Source organism: Mobula birostris, chromosome 1 (genome assembly GCF_030028105.1).
Source record: "Mobula birostris isolate sMobBir1 chromosome 1, sMobBir1.hap1, whole genome shotgun sequence".
NCBI lineage: Eukaryota > Metazoa > Chordata > Chondrichthyes > Myliobatiformes > Myliobatidae > Mobula > Mobula birostris.
Genome location: NC_092370.1, coordinates 176,131,555 through 176,148,614, shown reverse-complemented (window position 1 = coordinate 176,148,614; position 17,060 = coordinate 176,131,555).

Sequence of the window (17,060 nt, the reverse complement as noted above, 5' to 3'; positions counted from 1 at the left end):
AAACGTCAACTGTGCTTTTTTTCCATAGATGCTGCCTGACCTGCTGTGTTCCTCCAGCATTTTGTGTGTGTTGCCTGGATTTCCAGCATCTGCAGGTTTTCTATTGTTTGTGAGAAGATTATCACTGTTCCATTTTCAATATTGTTACCAAATCTTAAAACTGATTGAGGTTATAGGCCACTCGCAAGAGTACAAATAGGCGCAGTTGGCCTCTGCATTTGTGTCATTCTACCTGTGCTAATGGTATCTACCAGTTCAGGGACAAATAAAAGTCGAGCTTTACTGAGGGTGCCCTGCATATGTGTTATCACAAGAGCAAACATTTGTACTTTAAAATATTTGCAAGATTTTGGTATTGCAGTCAGGCTTGGGGAAGATTTTGTTCTATTGATGTGCCCATCAATGAAGCAATAAAATAATTGTAATTCCTGGTTAAGTTTATTGTGCCATCTCAATCAGATTATTTGTTATCTGTTACTCACTGTTTTGTAATTTTGTACCTTGTAATGAATATGTGATATAATTGACTGAAATCTCGAGGAACCTCACTCAGATTGTGGATTTTGAATTCCAGTATATAATATGGGACAGATCTTAAGTACTTACTCTGCAGTGAGGGAATGGTCAGCTGGTATATTCAGTTTACACACAGTCTTAAAAAACCTAACAGCAGACCTAATAATGGTATTTATTTGACATTATTCTGAAGTTCCCCTCATGTTCCCCTTAAATATTTCACGTTTCACCCTTAACCCATGATCTCTAGTTTTTGGATGGAACTACAAGTAAAAGTTGTAGATTAAGGGTGAAAGGTGAAAATTTTAAGGGGAACACGAGGGGAAACTTCTTCACTCAGAGGGTTGAGAGAGTGTGGAATGAGCTGCCAGAGCAAGTGATGCACGCGAGCTCGATTTCCACATTTAAGAGAAGTTTGGATACGTACATGGATGGTTGTGGTATGGAGGTCTAAGGTCCCAGTGCAAGTTGATGGAAGCAGGCAGTTCAACCGGTCTGGCATGAAGTAGATGGGCCAAAGGGCCTGTTTCTGTGCTGTACTTTTCTAAGACTCTACAAGCATTCAAGCTGCCTCCTGACCTGACCACTACCTGAGATGTTATGCAAGTCTATCCTTTGTCCTCTTTCTTTCTCATCACTTCCACTTTTTAAATTCTTATTGTTTTAGTATATTTTATTTAGAGATATGGTGTTGAATAGGTCCTTCTGGCCCTTCAAGCCACGGCACCTATCAACCCCCAATTTACGCAACACATATCAAAGTTGCTGGTGAATGCTTTTATCCTTGATTTCATCACAGGACAATTTATTGTGAGTGTTTCAAGTCAGTGGAGCCATTACCAACTGTCCAAATTAAAAGTGCCAGCCCCTTGGTTTTCTCCTTGAATTCTCGAGGTGTTTCTGTCTCACTTTTCTATGAAAGGTATCTGGGTTTCTAAATGTTTCCAACTTATCTGTTTTTATTTCATATTTCCAGCATCTATAGTTTACTTGCTTTGTGACCCATTAACTAGAACACAAAATAATCTGCAGATACTGCGGTCAAAGCAACACTCACAACATGCTGGAGGAACTCAGCAGGTCGGGCAGCATCCGTGGAAAAGATCGGTCGACGTTTCGGGCCGGAACCCTTCGTCAGGACTGTAAGGGGAAGGGGTAGAGGCCCTGTAAAGAAGGTGGGGGCAGGGTGGGAAGGAGAAGGCTGGTAGGTTCCAGGTGAAAAACAAGGAACAGGAAAGATAAAGGGGTGGGAGAGGAGAGGCAGGGAGGTGATAGGCAGGAAAGGTGAAGAAAGAATAGGGGAAAACACAATGGGTAGTAGAAGGAGGCGGAACCATGAGGGAGGTGGTAGGCAGCTGGGGGAGGGGGCAGAGTGACATGAGGCTCCGCTTCGTCGAGCACCTCCGCTCCATCCGCCAAAACAGACAGGATCTCCCAGTAGCCACCCACTTAAACTCTGCTTCCCATTCAGATATGTCCATACATGGCCTCCTCTACTGCCATGATGAGGCTAAACTCAGGTTGGAGGAGCAACACCCCATATACTGTCTAGGTAGCCTCCAGCACCTTGGTATGAACATAGAATTCTCCAACTTCCGGTAATTCCCTCCCCCTCCCTTTCCCTATCCCTATGTCACTCTGCCCCCTCCCCCAGCTGCCTATCACCTCCTTCATGGTTCCGCCTCCTTCTACTACCCATTGTGTTTTCCCCTATTCTTTCTTCACCTTTCCTGCCTATCACCTCCCTGCCTCCCCTCCCCCACCCCTTTATCTTTTCCCTTACTGGTTTTTCACCTTGTGAGTGTTCCATTAACTAGAATATTCTTTCTGATAATCTGGACTCTGAAATGGGCTAGAATCTGCTATGGCAGGGCATTTCTTTTATCTTGGACACTCCCTCATGATCAAAGATGTCTTGTTCCATCTTAGTTCCATGGGTACTGAAGTGACTGATGAATCCTATACTGGATCCACACTATGTGCTGGGGTGAGACAGGCACTACCCAACTGAGTAGGTATCTGGACTAACACCTCTGCACCTCTGCAGAACTAGAATAGGTGAGATAATAGTAGCTGAAGTAGCACAAAAAGGGTATCTTCTTAACTAATCAGCTTGAAAGATTAGGAAATATACAGAGGGTGAATTCAATGTCAAATCAGGTAAAGCCTTATAATTAAAGTGAAAGAATGACTTGATTATGAGAGGGAAAAGATGGAAAGGAAGGGTAAATAGAGCCATAGTATCACAGGAAATGCACACATGGATAGAAGATTGGCTGATTGGCAGGATGCAAAAAAATGGGAATAAAGGGGGTCTTTTCAGGTTGGCTGCCAGTGACGAGTGGTGTTCCACTTCTTTTAACATTACCTGTCAATGATTTGGATGACGGAGTTGATGGTTTTGTGGCCAAATTTGCCGCTGATATAAAGGTAGGTGGAGGGGCAGGCAGTGTTGAAGAAGCAGGGAGTCTACAGAAGGACGGATGTAGATTAGAAGAATGGGCAAAGAAGTGGCAGATAGAATACAGTGTAAGGACTTGTATGGTCATGCACTTCAGTAGAAAGATTATAGGTATAGAATATTTTCTAAATGGGGAGCAAATTCAGAATTCAAAATGGGGTCCCAGTGCAGGACTCCTTAAAGATTAAATTGTAATTGAGTCGGTACTAAGGAAGGCAAATGCAATGTAAGCATTCATATCAAAAGAATGTGAATGTATTTCATACTGGAATACAAAAGTAAGTTAGCCAATAATATTAAAGAGGATCCCAAAAGTTTATTCAGATACTTATAGTGTAAAAGAGAGGCAAGAATGGATATTGGACCGTTGGAAAACGATGCTAGAGAAGTAATAATGGAGGATAAGGAAATGGTAGGCAAACTGAATAAGTATTTTGCATCAGTCTTCACAGTAGAGGACATTAGCTGTATGGTGGAAGTTCCAGGTACCAGGAGTCATGAAGTGTGTGAAGTTACGGTAACTAGAGAGAAGGTTCTTGGGAAACTGGAAGGTCTGAAGGTAGATAAGTCACCTGGACCAGATGGTGTACATCCCAGGATTCTGAAAGAGGTGGCTGAAGAGATTGTGGAGGCATTAGTTATGATCTTTCAAGAACCACTAGATTCTGAAAAGGTTCTGGAAGACTGAAAAATTGCAAATGTAACTCTACTCTTCAAGAAGGCAGAGAGGAAAAAGAAGGAAACTATAGGCCAGTTAGTCTGATCTCAGTGGTTTGGGAGATGGTGGAGTCGATTATTAAGGATGAGGTCTCAGGGTACTTGGAAGTACATGATAAAATAGGCCGTGGACTTTAGGGTTTCCTCATGGGAAAATCTTGTCTGACAAATCTGTGGAATTCTTTGAAGAATTAACAAGCAGGATAGACAAAGGAGAATCGGGTGATGTTGTGTAATTTGGTTTTTCAGAAGGCCTTTGACATGGTGCCAAACATGAGGCTGCTTAACAAGCTATGGGCCTATCGTATTACAAGAAAGATCCTAATGTGGATAAAGCAGTGGCTGATTGGCAGTGAGGCAAAGAGTGGGAATAAAGGGGGCTGCCAGTGACTAGTGGTGTTTCACAGAGGCCTATGTTGGGACTGTTCTTTTTACATTTAATGTCAATAACTTGGATGATGGAATGATGGATTTAATGCAAAGTTTGCAGATGATATGAAGATAGATGGAAGGGCAGATAGTTTTGGGGAAATAGAGAGGCTACAGAAGGATTTAGACAGTCTAGGAGAATGGGCAAAGAAATGGCAGGTGGAATACAGTGTTGGGAAGTGTATGGTCATGCACTTTGGTTAAAGAAATGAAAGGGTTGACTACTTTCTAAATGGAGAGAAAATACAAAAAATTTAGGTGCAGAGGGACTTGGGAGTCCTTGTACAGAATTCTCAAAAGGTTACCTTGCAGGTTGAGTCTGTGGTGAGGAAGGCAAATGCAATGTTAGCATTCATTTCAAGAGGACTAGAATATAAAAGCAAGGACGAAATGTTGAGATTTTATAAAGCATTGGTGAGGCCTCACTTGGAGTATTGCGAGCAGGTTTGGGCCCTTTATCTTAGAAAGGATGAGCTGAAACTGGACAGGGTTCAAAGGAGGTTCACGAAAATGATTCCAGGATTGAATGGCTTTTCAAATGAAGAGCGTTTGATAACTCTGAAGCCTGCATTCACCAGAATTCAGAAGAATGAGGGGTGACCCCATTGAAACTATCCAATAGTGTAAGGTCTTTATAGTGTGTAAGTGGAGAGGACGTTCCCTGTATTGGTAGAGTCTAAGACCAGAGAACACAGCCTCAGAATAGAAGGATGTCCTTCTAGAATGGAGATGAGGTGGAGAGGTGAATCTGTGGAATTCTTTGCCACAGACGGCTGGGAAGCCAAGTCACTGGATATATTTAAAGTGGAGGTTGATATGTTCTTGATTAGTCAGGGCATCAAAGGTTACAGCGATAAGGCAGGAGAATGGGGTTGAGAGGAATAATAAATCAGCCATGATGGAATGGCAGAGCAAACTTGATGGTGTAAATGAGATAATTCTGCTCCTATGCCTTATGGTCTAATAAAGCTTGAAAATTAACATTTGACATTTTTCAAAATACTCCATGTCAATAGATTAATTGAGGAATTGATATTTCACATTCACAACAATTAAGTTTTGGTGCCAGAAAGATTGAACATTCAACTTTTCTCGGGTCTGTACACTATTCTCCTTTAGTATCTGCACCAGAGTGTATTTGTACATACCTCACCAACTTCAGGATATTCTTTGCAAGTTAGTGGTGAGGTAGTCAGTCAGATGCTGCTTCTGTGAAGCCCACATTGGAGTGGCACAACATTGGATATCTATATTTAAAGATATGTATGCTCTTCACTGAACATGGCTTATCATTCAGTGCCAACAATAAAATGACCAGCAGTTGGAATAATAATGTACTGTGCTCTTTTATTGGGGAACTGTTCGTCAACATTTGACATCTGTTATCAACAGACATAAAGCACTCAACCTCACTGTTGCAAGGGGTTGATATTTATTTTAATGCTGGTGTATAGATGTTGGAATTGTGGTATACACCCCAAAACAGTGACAACAGCCTATTTATGTAACACTATTCACATAGTTGGTTGGTTGGTTGGCATCCGCCTGTCTTGGAGGACAATGGGTGATCATCATCATCTCAAGCCTGGGCGGAAGGTATGGAGATCCTGACATGCCCGGTCGTCAAGATCCCCCTCTTGGCCTCACCATGTAGTCCAAATGAAAGTTCATGAAGCAATACGTTTGGCACCAGCTTGGCTGCCGGAAGGATGTTCAATGACGTCCAGCCTCCTTAGGGGCTCCACTCCGGATTTGCTGTCTGGGTTCACTCCCATAGCCATCGTCTCTCCTGAGGCTGCCCACAAGACAGTGAGGCTATTTACCCATAGCTGGGGATCTGGTTCACGAGTACCAGGGTGTGTCCACGCGCCAGTGGGCCTGTGCGCTATGTGTGCAGGGGCCAGACCTCCTCCCCATCCTCTGTAGTTCAGCCTGAGTCCGAAAGGAGTTTGATTTACGTGTGTTGCCAGCAAGGAGGCACTACATGAGGCTTGCTGTTGGAGAGGTTATGTACTGGCAGGGAAAGGCTTACACATTCAGCTCTTCATTCAGCGCAGTGGAGTAGTCTTCCGGAACCTCCGCCCTCTGGCATGTGAGCCATTGCTGGATTGTGCTGCTATCCCAGTCAAACTGATTCAGATCAACGCGAGGTCCTTATCCAATAAGACTTGTATTCTCAACGACTTTTTCACCACCCAGGGATTGGGTTTCTTCCTGGTGACGGAAACCTGGCTAAGTACCAGTGAGCTTGCTCCACTTGTTAAAGTCTGTCCAGATGACTGTAACTTTTTTAGCACGCCTAGACCCTCTGGACGCGGAGGGGTCTAGCTGCTGTGTTTAATAATCATTTTAATTGCCGTCTACTGAACTCTGATTATTTCCCTAACTTTGAGGTGCAATTAATTAAAGTGGGCCTGGTCAATCCCCTCTTAATTGCTCTTGTGTATCATCCACCAAAAGTACATAAAGATTTTATTACTCAATTTTTGGACTTCCTCTCAAACACTACGCTCAACTTTGATCAAGTTCTGATTTTTGGCGATTTTAATATTCATGTTTGCTGTCCCACTAAGCCTCTCGTAAGTGATTTTATGTATCTGGTTGAGTCTTTTAATCTTGCTCTGCTTATCACCAGACCCACTCACATGCTAGGCCATACACCCGACCTAGTCTTATCATCTGGTTTCCCTATCTGCAATGCGGTAATAATTGACGCTTGTCTGTCGGATCATAGCGCTGTTATGTTCAATGTATCTCTGCCTTTTTCCTCTATTAAATCTCATCTTCCTGTATGTTATTCTCACTGTATTAATTCTTCAACTGCCAGTAAGTTCTCTGGGGCTGTCATAGCTGCTCCCAACACTTGCACCATTGAGGCTTCCCTTCCCATCTCAGCACTGGGGAGCTTCCTTCCTTATTTAATACCACCTGCTCTTCTATTCTGAATACTGTTGCTCCACTTAAATTGAAAATGTTTAAGCCTAAAGGTTTGCCTTGGCTTAATGACACCACCAGAGCCCTGAGGAGGGAGTGCAGAATATCTGAATGAAAGTGGAAGTGTGACAAGCTTCAAATTTCTTTTGAAATTTTGAGAAACAGTCTTCACAAGTATCAGGAAGCAGTTAAAGCTGCGAGAGCAAAATAGTTTTCTGACCTAACTTCCAACAACTCTCATAATCCCAAGGTCTTATTCAGTACCATAAATTCTGTCATTTGTCCCTCCTGTATTACTTTAGATGTGTCCCCTGCTAAGTGCAAAGAATTTTTAAAATTCTTCATTAGCAAAGTTGAGGACATTAGAATGAATATTTCACCCCCCCCCCCCACCTGTGACCTAGCTGTTTCACTGGTTTGTTCATCTAAACTGGACTGTTTCCAACCCACCACGCTACCCTCCCTTACAAAAATTATTTCCACCATGAAACCTGCAACCTGCCCCCTTGATGTTGTCCCCACTGCCCTCCCGAAGGATGTCTTTGACATAGCCTGTCCCAGCATCCTCTCTATTATCAACAGCTCCCTGGCCACTGTACCGTTCCAACCTGTTTCAAGCATGCCGTGGTCCAGCCCCTCCTGACAAAACCCAACTTAGACCCTACCTTACCTAGTAACTACAGACCTATTTCTAAACTTCCATTCCTGTCAAAGGTTCTCGAAAAGGTTATTCTTAGTCAATTGCTGCCCTACCTACACCAAAACAACATCTTGGAAAGATTTCAGTCAGGTTTTAAAGCTTATCATAGCACAGAGTCTGCCCTGCTGAAAGTGTACAATGACCTGCTCCTCTCTACCGACTCAGGTGACTCTGCCATCCTAATTCTTCTTGACCTCAGCACAGCATTCAATACTGTGGATCATGCCATCTTAATAGACCATCTCCAGTACAGGGTTGGTGTTGATAGCACTGCCTTGAACTGGTTTATATCCTACCTCAAAAATAGAAGTTTCTCCGTCAACATAGGCAAGTTCTCTTCTCGCCCAGCTAGTCTCTCCTGCGGGGTCCCACAAGGTTCCATCCTAGGTCCCATTCTTTTCTCTATATACATGCTTCCCCTCGGTCAAATCGTTCAAAAATACGACATTTCTTTCCATTGTTATGCTGACAACACACAGCTTCATCTCCCCCTGAAACCAAACGACCAGTCAAATCTAGTCAGCCTCATGAACTGCCTTGAGGGCATAAAGTGTTGGATGGCACAAATCTTCCTACAGCTGAATGAAGGCAAGTCTGAAGTTGTCCTACTTGGCCCCCCTGACTCCATCAAAGTGATTACCAACAGTCTTGGTAACCTGTCCACCCTTGTCAAACCCCATGTTAAATTCCTTTGTGTGATATTTGATTCCACCTTTAAGTTTGACAAGCAAGTTAATACAGTAGTAAAAGCCAGTTTTTTCCAGCTTTGTACTATTGCCAAAATCAAGCAGTTTGTCTCCTTCAAAGATCTTGAGAAAGTCATCCATGCCCTTATATCCTCCCGCTTGGACTACTCCAACTCCCCGTACACTGGGATTAGTCAGTCGTTCCTGTCCCGTCTGCAACTGGTCCAGAATGCCGCAGTCAGGCCCCTGACAGGTGCGCGGAAGAGGGACCATATTACTCCTATCCTGGCCTCCCTCCACTGGCTGTCAGTACAGTTCAGAATTAATTTTAAGATTCTCCTGTTTGCTTATAAAGCCCTAAATGGGCTCCCCCCCCCCCCCGCTTATATCACAGACCTTCTAACCCTTTATTCTACTTCCAGGTCCCTCAGGTAGGCTGACTTGGGGTTCCTGGCTGTCCCGCGATCTAAACTTAAGCTCAGGGGTGACGGCGCCTTTGCTGTTGTAGCCCCTAGACTGTGGAACAGCATTCCCCTCCCTATCAGATCTGCCCCCTCCATTGTCTCTTTTAAATCCAGGCTCAAAACTTACCTTTATTCACTAACTTTTGAATCCTCCTGATGTGGCTGATTTTTGGCTTGTGCCAGGGCCTTTTTGCTGTTTCTTCTGTGCCTATAAGCTGTTTGCCTTGTTGGTTATGTCTGTGTTTCTTGTATTTGTGATTTTAGCTATCTGCTCTGATCTGTACAGCACTTCGGTCAACATGGGTTGTTTTTAAATGTGCTATGGATGTTGTATATTTGGATTTTCAGAAGATGCAGTGGATGTTGTATATTTGGATTTTCAGAAGGCCTTTGACAAGGTGCCACACATGAGGCTGTTTAACAAGATAAGAGCCGATGGAATTACGGGAAAGTTACATACGTAGATGAGCGTTGGCTGATTGGCAGGAAACAGAGAGTGGGAATAAAGGGATCCCATTCTGGTTGGTTGCCGGTTACCAGTGGTGTTCCACAGGGGTCCGTGTTGGGGCCACTTCTTTTTACTTTGTACATCAACGATTTGGATTATGGAATAGATGGCTTTGTGGCTAAGTTTGCTGATGATACGAAGATAGGTGGAGGGGCCGGTAGTGCTAAGGAAACAGAGAGTCTGCAGAGAGACTTGGATAGATTGGGAGAATGGGCAAAGTGGCAAATGAAATACAATGTTGGAAAGTGCATGGTTATGCACTTTGGCAGAATAAATAAACAGGCAGACTATTATTTAAATGGGGAGAGAATTCAAAATTCTGAGATGCAACAGCAATTGGGAGTCCTTGTGCAGGATACCGTTAAAGTTAACCTCCAGGTTGAGTTGGTGGTGAAGAAGGCGAATGCATTGTTGGCATTCATTTCTAGGGGAATAGAGTATAGGAGCAGGGATGTGATGTTGAGGCTCTATAAGGCACTGGTAAGATCTCACTTGGAGTACTGTGGGCAGTTTTGGGTTCCTTATTTAAGAAAGGATGTGCTGATGTTGGAGAGGGTTCAGAGAAGATTCACTAGAATGATTCCAGGAATGAGAGGGTTAACATATGAGGAACATTTGACCGCTCTTGGACTGTATTACTTGGAGTTTAGAAGAATGAGGGGGGACCTCATAGAAACATTTCGAATGTTGAAAGGCATGGACAGAGTGGATGTGGCAAAGTTGTTTCCCATGGCGGGGGAGTCTAGTACGAGAGAGCATGATTTAAGGATTGAAGGGCGCCCGTTCAGAACAGAGATGTGAAGAAATTTTTTTAACCAGAGGGTGGAGAATCTATGGAATTTGTTGTCACGGGCGGCAGTGGAGGTCAAGTCATTGGGTGTATTTAAGGCAGAGATTGATAGGTATCTGAGTAGCCAGGGTATCAAAGGTTATGGTGAGAAGGTGGGGGAGTGGGACTAATTGGGGGAATGTATAAACTCATGATAAAATGGCGGAGCAGACTCGATGGGCCGAATGGCCAACTTCTGCTCCTTTGTCTTATGGTCTTATATAAATAAATTTGACTTGACTTGACTTGTTCACAAGACTGCTGGCCAGCGGTGGCAGCTGAAAGTGAGAGCGACAAGCACTACCCACTACACTACCATATCAGACATGTCACAACGACAATTTTGACATTTGTATAGTGAAATATCCCAAATGACGATACTCAGCATTTGAACATGTGACCAAGGCAAGTATGAAAAGGTGAGTTTCAAAGGAGAGCCTGAAGGGCAAATGTGTTTATAAAAAGACCTGCAGATCGAGGACCAAACAGATGAAGTAAGAACTATCATTAGTAGGGGAAAAGAAATGTCATTTGTATAGGGGCAGAGCCAGGTCAGAGAAGCTCAAAAGTTTCTGGAGAATTACTAAGCACTTCCATCAGAGGTAATGATGTTGCAGTGGGCAAAGAACTTGTTGTAGGATACATAACTGCACGACAAGGTGAGGGCAGACTTACAACCAGATTACAGCTGGGAATGGTATCGTCAAACCACAGAGAAAGAGGAAGAATCAAAAAGTTGGAAAATTGACACAGGTTTGACAGATTAAATAGCTTCCTGCTTTGTTCTCTGAAAGGCTAATGCTTCAGTGCAATATGATCAAGGGGATTAATCCCAGAGTCCTAGCAGTGTTTATAAAGACATAAGCAATAGGTGCAGGAGGAGACCATTTCGCTTGTTGACCTGCTGTCACAAAACTAACAGATTCATGAATATTAAAATGAATCCCTCAATTCATTTATTTTTCAGAAATCTCTCGCTCTTAATTTTGAGTGTAGTGTAGCCTGTGACTGAACCTCCACACCTTTCCAGGCTATAAGATTCTACATGTTTACCACCCTTTGAGTGAAGAAATTTCTCATTTCACTCTAAATGGCCTGTTCTTATTTTGTTACTCTGATCCCTAAATCTAGGCTACTCAACCTGAAGAAACATCCTCCCTTGAGCCGTTGAAAGATATATACGCTTTTACAATAAAGTCCCTTCTTATTCTTCTAAATCTATAGAAAAGAGGCTTCGTCACACAACTTCTCCCTGCACTTGGAATCAAACAAGTGAAACTTCACAGTATTTTCTCTCCAACAAATAGATAAGCAAATCAAAACTGTACATAATACTCCAGATTTGCTCTCATCAAGGGCCTTTACCATTGTTCCCTCCAAGCTACGGGGCTGCACGGCCACACAGTAATTGAAATACTCCCGAGCACATAGTCTTTGTTGTTGCGGAGCTGGAATTTTCTTTCATATGATGTTATTATAATTTTTAAAGCTATGTTAATAACATAGTGAAATATGTGTAATTAATTAATATAATACATATTTTTCTAAGTAATAAATGTAACACAACCTTTACTTTGAAACATTTCAGAGCTTCAATGTATTTACATTGTCAATGTTTCAAATTACAACACTTCTGAATTGTAACAATAAACACAGAATGCAAGTCAGTAGCTCTTTGTGAAAAAAGCTGGCCTGCTGAACGCTGATGTCATCTAGTCAAAACATTTTATTTTTGCCACTGTGTCTGTCAGCCATGGCTGTGGCTCAAAAGAGGGGAGCCATGGAGTCATAAGTAGCTAGCTATCTGGACACAAGCTGGGGTCTGATCAGCCCCGGCTGGGTCACCTGGAGGAGGTTGTATGATGTTGAAAGACCCGAAACACCCGATGATTCCAGGAACATCACTGAAGATGTGTCCAGAAGCATCAATAGATGTATGTACACAGCAGACTGCCTGACATTATTTACCTGTTTTGCAAGTTGTGGTTTGTGTTTGTTTGATGTGAAAAAATTGTATATTCTGAATTTTTTGGTAAATGTTATTTCAAAAATATCATTATCAAAACATTTAAAGCACTGCTGTACAGTTTTCAGGCCATGTAAAATTTTCTTGCTCAGAGCAATTGTTGGTCTGCACAGCTGTAAAAAAAAACTAGAGGAAGTTGTCTCTAATATTCCCATTGTATTTTACTCCAAACACTTTAAAGTTATGCCCTGTTGCACTAACCATTTTCAAACCGGGGGGAAAATCTCTGGTTGTCCACTCTATCTATGCCTCTTACCGTCATATACACTTCAATCAAGTTACCTCTCATTCTTCTCTTCAAAGAGAAAACCCGAGTTTACTCAACCTATCCCCAAAAGACTTGCTCTGTCACCCAGGCAGCATTCTGGTAAATATCCTCTGCAGCCTCTCTAAAGTTTCCACTCCGTGTGGTTTAATCGGGGTTTTACAGAGCAGCAACATTGCCGCGCGCTCTTGAACTCAGTGCCCGGCTAATAAAGACTGAATACTAGAACTCTCGTAGCCACGGACTTCAGTAGCGAGAATTAGTGACGTAAATCGACAGTGGCAAAGTTAGATTTCATGCGAGCTTGCCCGGGGAGGGAAGAACACGTAACTTCAGTGCAGGTCAAGTTTCTCACAGAATGCTATAGGAAAATTCCCAAACCGACACCGTGCCAGCCGGCGGGCAGAGACTTTTATTCTTGTTATTCACTCACGTGCTGGAATAGTACCAGCTGGATCCCCATTGATTGGCGGAATCTTGGTGCGGCCTGTCCTATTGCGTGGCTCAGTTCGGCTTGGTTAAAGCCCATTGGTCAGAATTGCAGCCCCCCCCCCCTTTCCTTCGACAGCATGTCTGGATTACTGCGGGAATTTTCCCACAGGACAGGTAGACCGGTTGCGCCTAACTAGAAACTCCATTCCTCCATTTGTCGTAGGGCATTAAATGAGGAGAACGGATAAAAATAAGTATGCAAATATATATCGAGGAGCAAATAAAAGGCAGGCAAGTAGGGGAGGCTGGATGAACTGGCCCCAGTGTTAACATCGCATTTCCAGTTACACTCTTTGAATTTTTGGGTAACATGATCCAGGGAGTCCGAGATCTGCTGAAAGTTATTAACAGCTGAGCTGCATGTAAAAGATTGCCACACTCTTCGAACAACACAATAGTTTTGCTTTATTTTGAAATGCTTGTTAATGTGGTGAACTGGGGAGGTGGAGTTCCACAACAACAAATTGTTCAAAATTCAAAGTACATATGTCATCTCATTTTTTTTGCGGACACACTCAATGAACCCATAATATAATGATAACCATAAAAGAATTAATGAGAGACCGCATCAACTTTGCACTCAATCAGTATGCTAAAACACTAGACTGTGCAAATACAATAATAATAAATAAATAAATAAACAATAAATGTTGAGAACATGAGATGAGTCCTCATAGGTTGTGGGAACATTTCAATGACGGGACAAGTGAAGTCCAGTGAAATTTTCCCATTTGGATCAAGAGCCTGATGTTTGAAGAGTAATAACTGCTCCTGAACCTGGTAGTGTTAGTCCTGAGGTTCCTGAACCTTCTTCCTGATGGCAGCAGTGAAAAGATCACAATGACCTGGATGGTAGGGATCCCTAATGATGGATGTGAAGCGCTTTGCGTAGATGAGCTCAGTGGTGCGGAGGAGAAAACCAGAGGTCCATGAGCCAGTCATGGACTTTGTTAGTGCTGGACTGGGCCATATTTACTACTTATTGTAAGATATTCCATTGAAAGGCATAGGTGTTTCTATACTAGGCTATGATGCAGCCAGTCAATATACTCTCCAGGACACATCTATAGAAGTTTGTCAAAGTTTTAAATTTCATACTTAAGCTTTGTTGTACTTTCTTTGTAATTGCACTTATGTACTGAGCCACGGCAGGTCCTCCAAAATAGTAACACTGAAGAATTTAAAGATGCTGACCCTCTCCACTCTGATCTTCTGATTAGGACTGACTCATGGACCCCTGGTTTCCTCCTCCTGTAGTCAATAACCAGTTCCTTGGTCTTGCTGACATTGAGAGGTTGTTGTTGTGGCACCACTCAGCCAGATTTTCAATCTCTCTCATATTTGCTGATTCGTCGCCATCTTTGATTTGGCCTATGACGGTGGTATTATCAGCAAACTTGAATATGCCATTGGAGCTACTTTTAGCCACGTAGTCATAAATGTAACCAACTTGAGCAGGGGGCTAAGCATAGCCATGTGGTGCACTTTGGAGGTTGTGGAGGAGAAGTTCTTGCCAACCTGAGAAGTCTAGAAGTGAGGAAATCCAGGATCCGACTGCACAAGGAAGTATTGAGGTCAAGGTCTTGAAACTTACAATTAGTTTTGAGGGAACGATATGATTGAATGCCAAGTTGTGGTCGATAAAGAGCATCCATAACGTATAACTAGATTTTGACTGTTCCTGCTATCTCTGAAAACTCTGTCTGAATTGTTGAGCCTTTCCAGCATTTTCTGTTTCAATTTCAGATTTCCAGTTTACTGATTTTTTCCAGATTATCAATTACATTGTAAGATTAATGGTCTGAAGTATACCATATCTCTCAACAAAGATGCTGCTGAATCTACAAACCATTCCAGCAATTTCTTTTTTAATTTGATCAACTAATCTGTTGGCTTAGAGAAAGATGCATTCACCAAAATGCTTTAATGAATGGTGATACTTCAAGCAATGTGCTTGCAGGTTCTCCACTCATTTCCAACAACTGGTGAAGATAAAACTAGAATGAGGGTTCAATACAATAGTGTTGGAGGTTTGTCTTTCAGAGAAGAAAACCTCCAACACTATTTCCATGTGTGCATAAAAAAAATCTCATGGCACTAATTTTGAAGTTATATTTGGATCTCTGGGGATTATTTCAGAAACATAGATCAAAATTGCAAGTCAGCATTTTTTAATGGACAAGGTGGTCACTATCACATTGCTGACTGTAGGAACTTATGATAGAACATAGAACTGTACAGTACAAGAACGTGTCCTTCGGCTCACAATGTCTGTGCTGATCACGACGCCAGTCTCAATTATTCTATCTGTCGGTATGGTGACTTACATCCTTCCATTCCTTGCCTGGTCACGTTCCTGTCCAAATGTCTCTTAAACATTGCAATTGTATTTGCTTTCACCACTTTCCCAGTGGTGTGTTCCAGGCACCTAATTCAATCAGTGTTAAAATAAAACTAGCGTTGCACATCTCCTTCAAACTTTCCCCCTCACCTTAAACCTGTGCCCTCTGGTTTTTGATATTTCCACCCTGGGCAAAAACTTTGTCTATCTATCCTACCTATGCCCCTCATAATTTTAAATTCTTCTATCCATGCCAACTGTTTATTCTTCTCCACTGATGCTGCCTGACCTGCCTGAGTTCCTCCAGCATTTCGTGTTTGGCACTCTGGATTTCCAGCATCTGCAGAATCTTTTGTGCTCTGTTTCTGTTTTCCTTTAGTGGCAATAAAACACAGTTGGAGTGAAGTCGTGGAAGGCACCTTCTTGAATCCATCCAGTAAAACCTCGGCATTTTTTCCCAAAGCTCTATCAATCAGGACACAATTCTTGAAATATTGCACTGAGAGAAATAAAACATAACACGATTTGAAGCCTCAATTCACTTAGAGTGTCTCATTCACTTTCCTAAACAATTCAATTGAAACTGAAACCACATGTAAGTATATTCCCATAGTTCAAAGATGTACATGTTACTAAGTTAATTGGTCACCTGGGTGTAATTTGGCAGCATGGGGCAGGAGGGCTTGCTACTGTGCTTAATCTCTAAATAAATAAAATAAATAGAATAAAGAAAAATACAGCAAATTCTGAGAATGTGAAAAATACTGCAGATGCTAAAAATGTGAGATAAAACAGCTTATGCTGAAAATATTAAGGAAGCATTCAGCAGGCCAGACAAATCAGTGGTGAAACAGGTTGTGTCAAGTTGATGGGCTTCCAACAATTTAGCAGAGTACAGATTGTGTGTTTCTCTCTCCAGTAACCTCCATCTTCCTCCACATGGTAAGATCACCCATCAAGATGCAAGATGGAAGTGTATAAAAATATATAGGAGAAACTTGAGCAAGAAATCCCTCTACTCATGTGAGATAGGCAGAAATCAGAATAGCCTTGAAAGGTGGTGTCTTCCATATTAATTTCCTTTGCCTACCCTAATTTTTCCGAAAAATCTCCTGTAGTGGTAAACATGATAATCTGTTAGATACGGCTCAGCAGATTTTATTGGTCAACAGCTGCGTGAAAAGCATAATAGCCCAGATTGAGGACGTAGTCAGTCAGTTGATTTGCAGAGATATGATGGCTAACACTTCATGCATTGGCTTCACTGCTACAGATTCAGTAAGGGTTCCAACTCGTGTTTCTCTCGGACATCTCCAACAGCTATCAACCTCATGTCCTCCCACAAAGTAACGTCGGCAGGTTTATTTTTGGTGCTATTGCCGCAGTCGAAAGTAAGGGAATCAACAGAACATCCTACATTGCAGATACCCATATTCAAACCGAACAGCACCATCTGCTACAACAGTGTATCAAGGTCGTACCAGTTTCTAAGGACACTTAGTTCTTAAAGGTACACATACACTTATCCTCATTGCAACTGGCTGCGTGGGCAGGGAATGAAAGTACTTCGTAGGTTAGAAAGCAACAGCTGACGAAGTAAGGAAAACTAGAGCGAAAGAGAGGTCATCTTTTATCTGATCATCATTTTAAAAGTTTGTCACGGCGGCAAAAGCGTATCCATACAGCAACAAC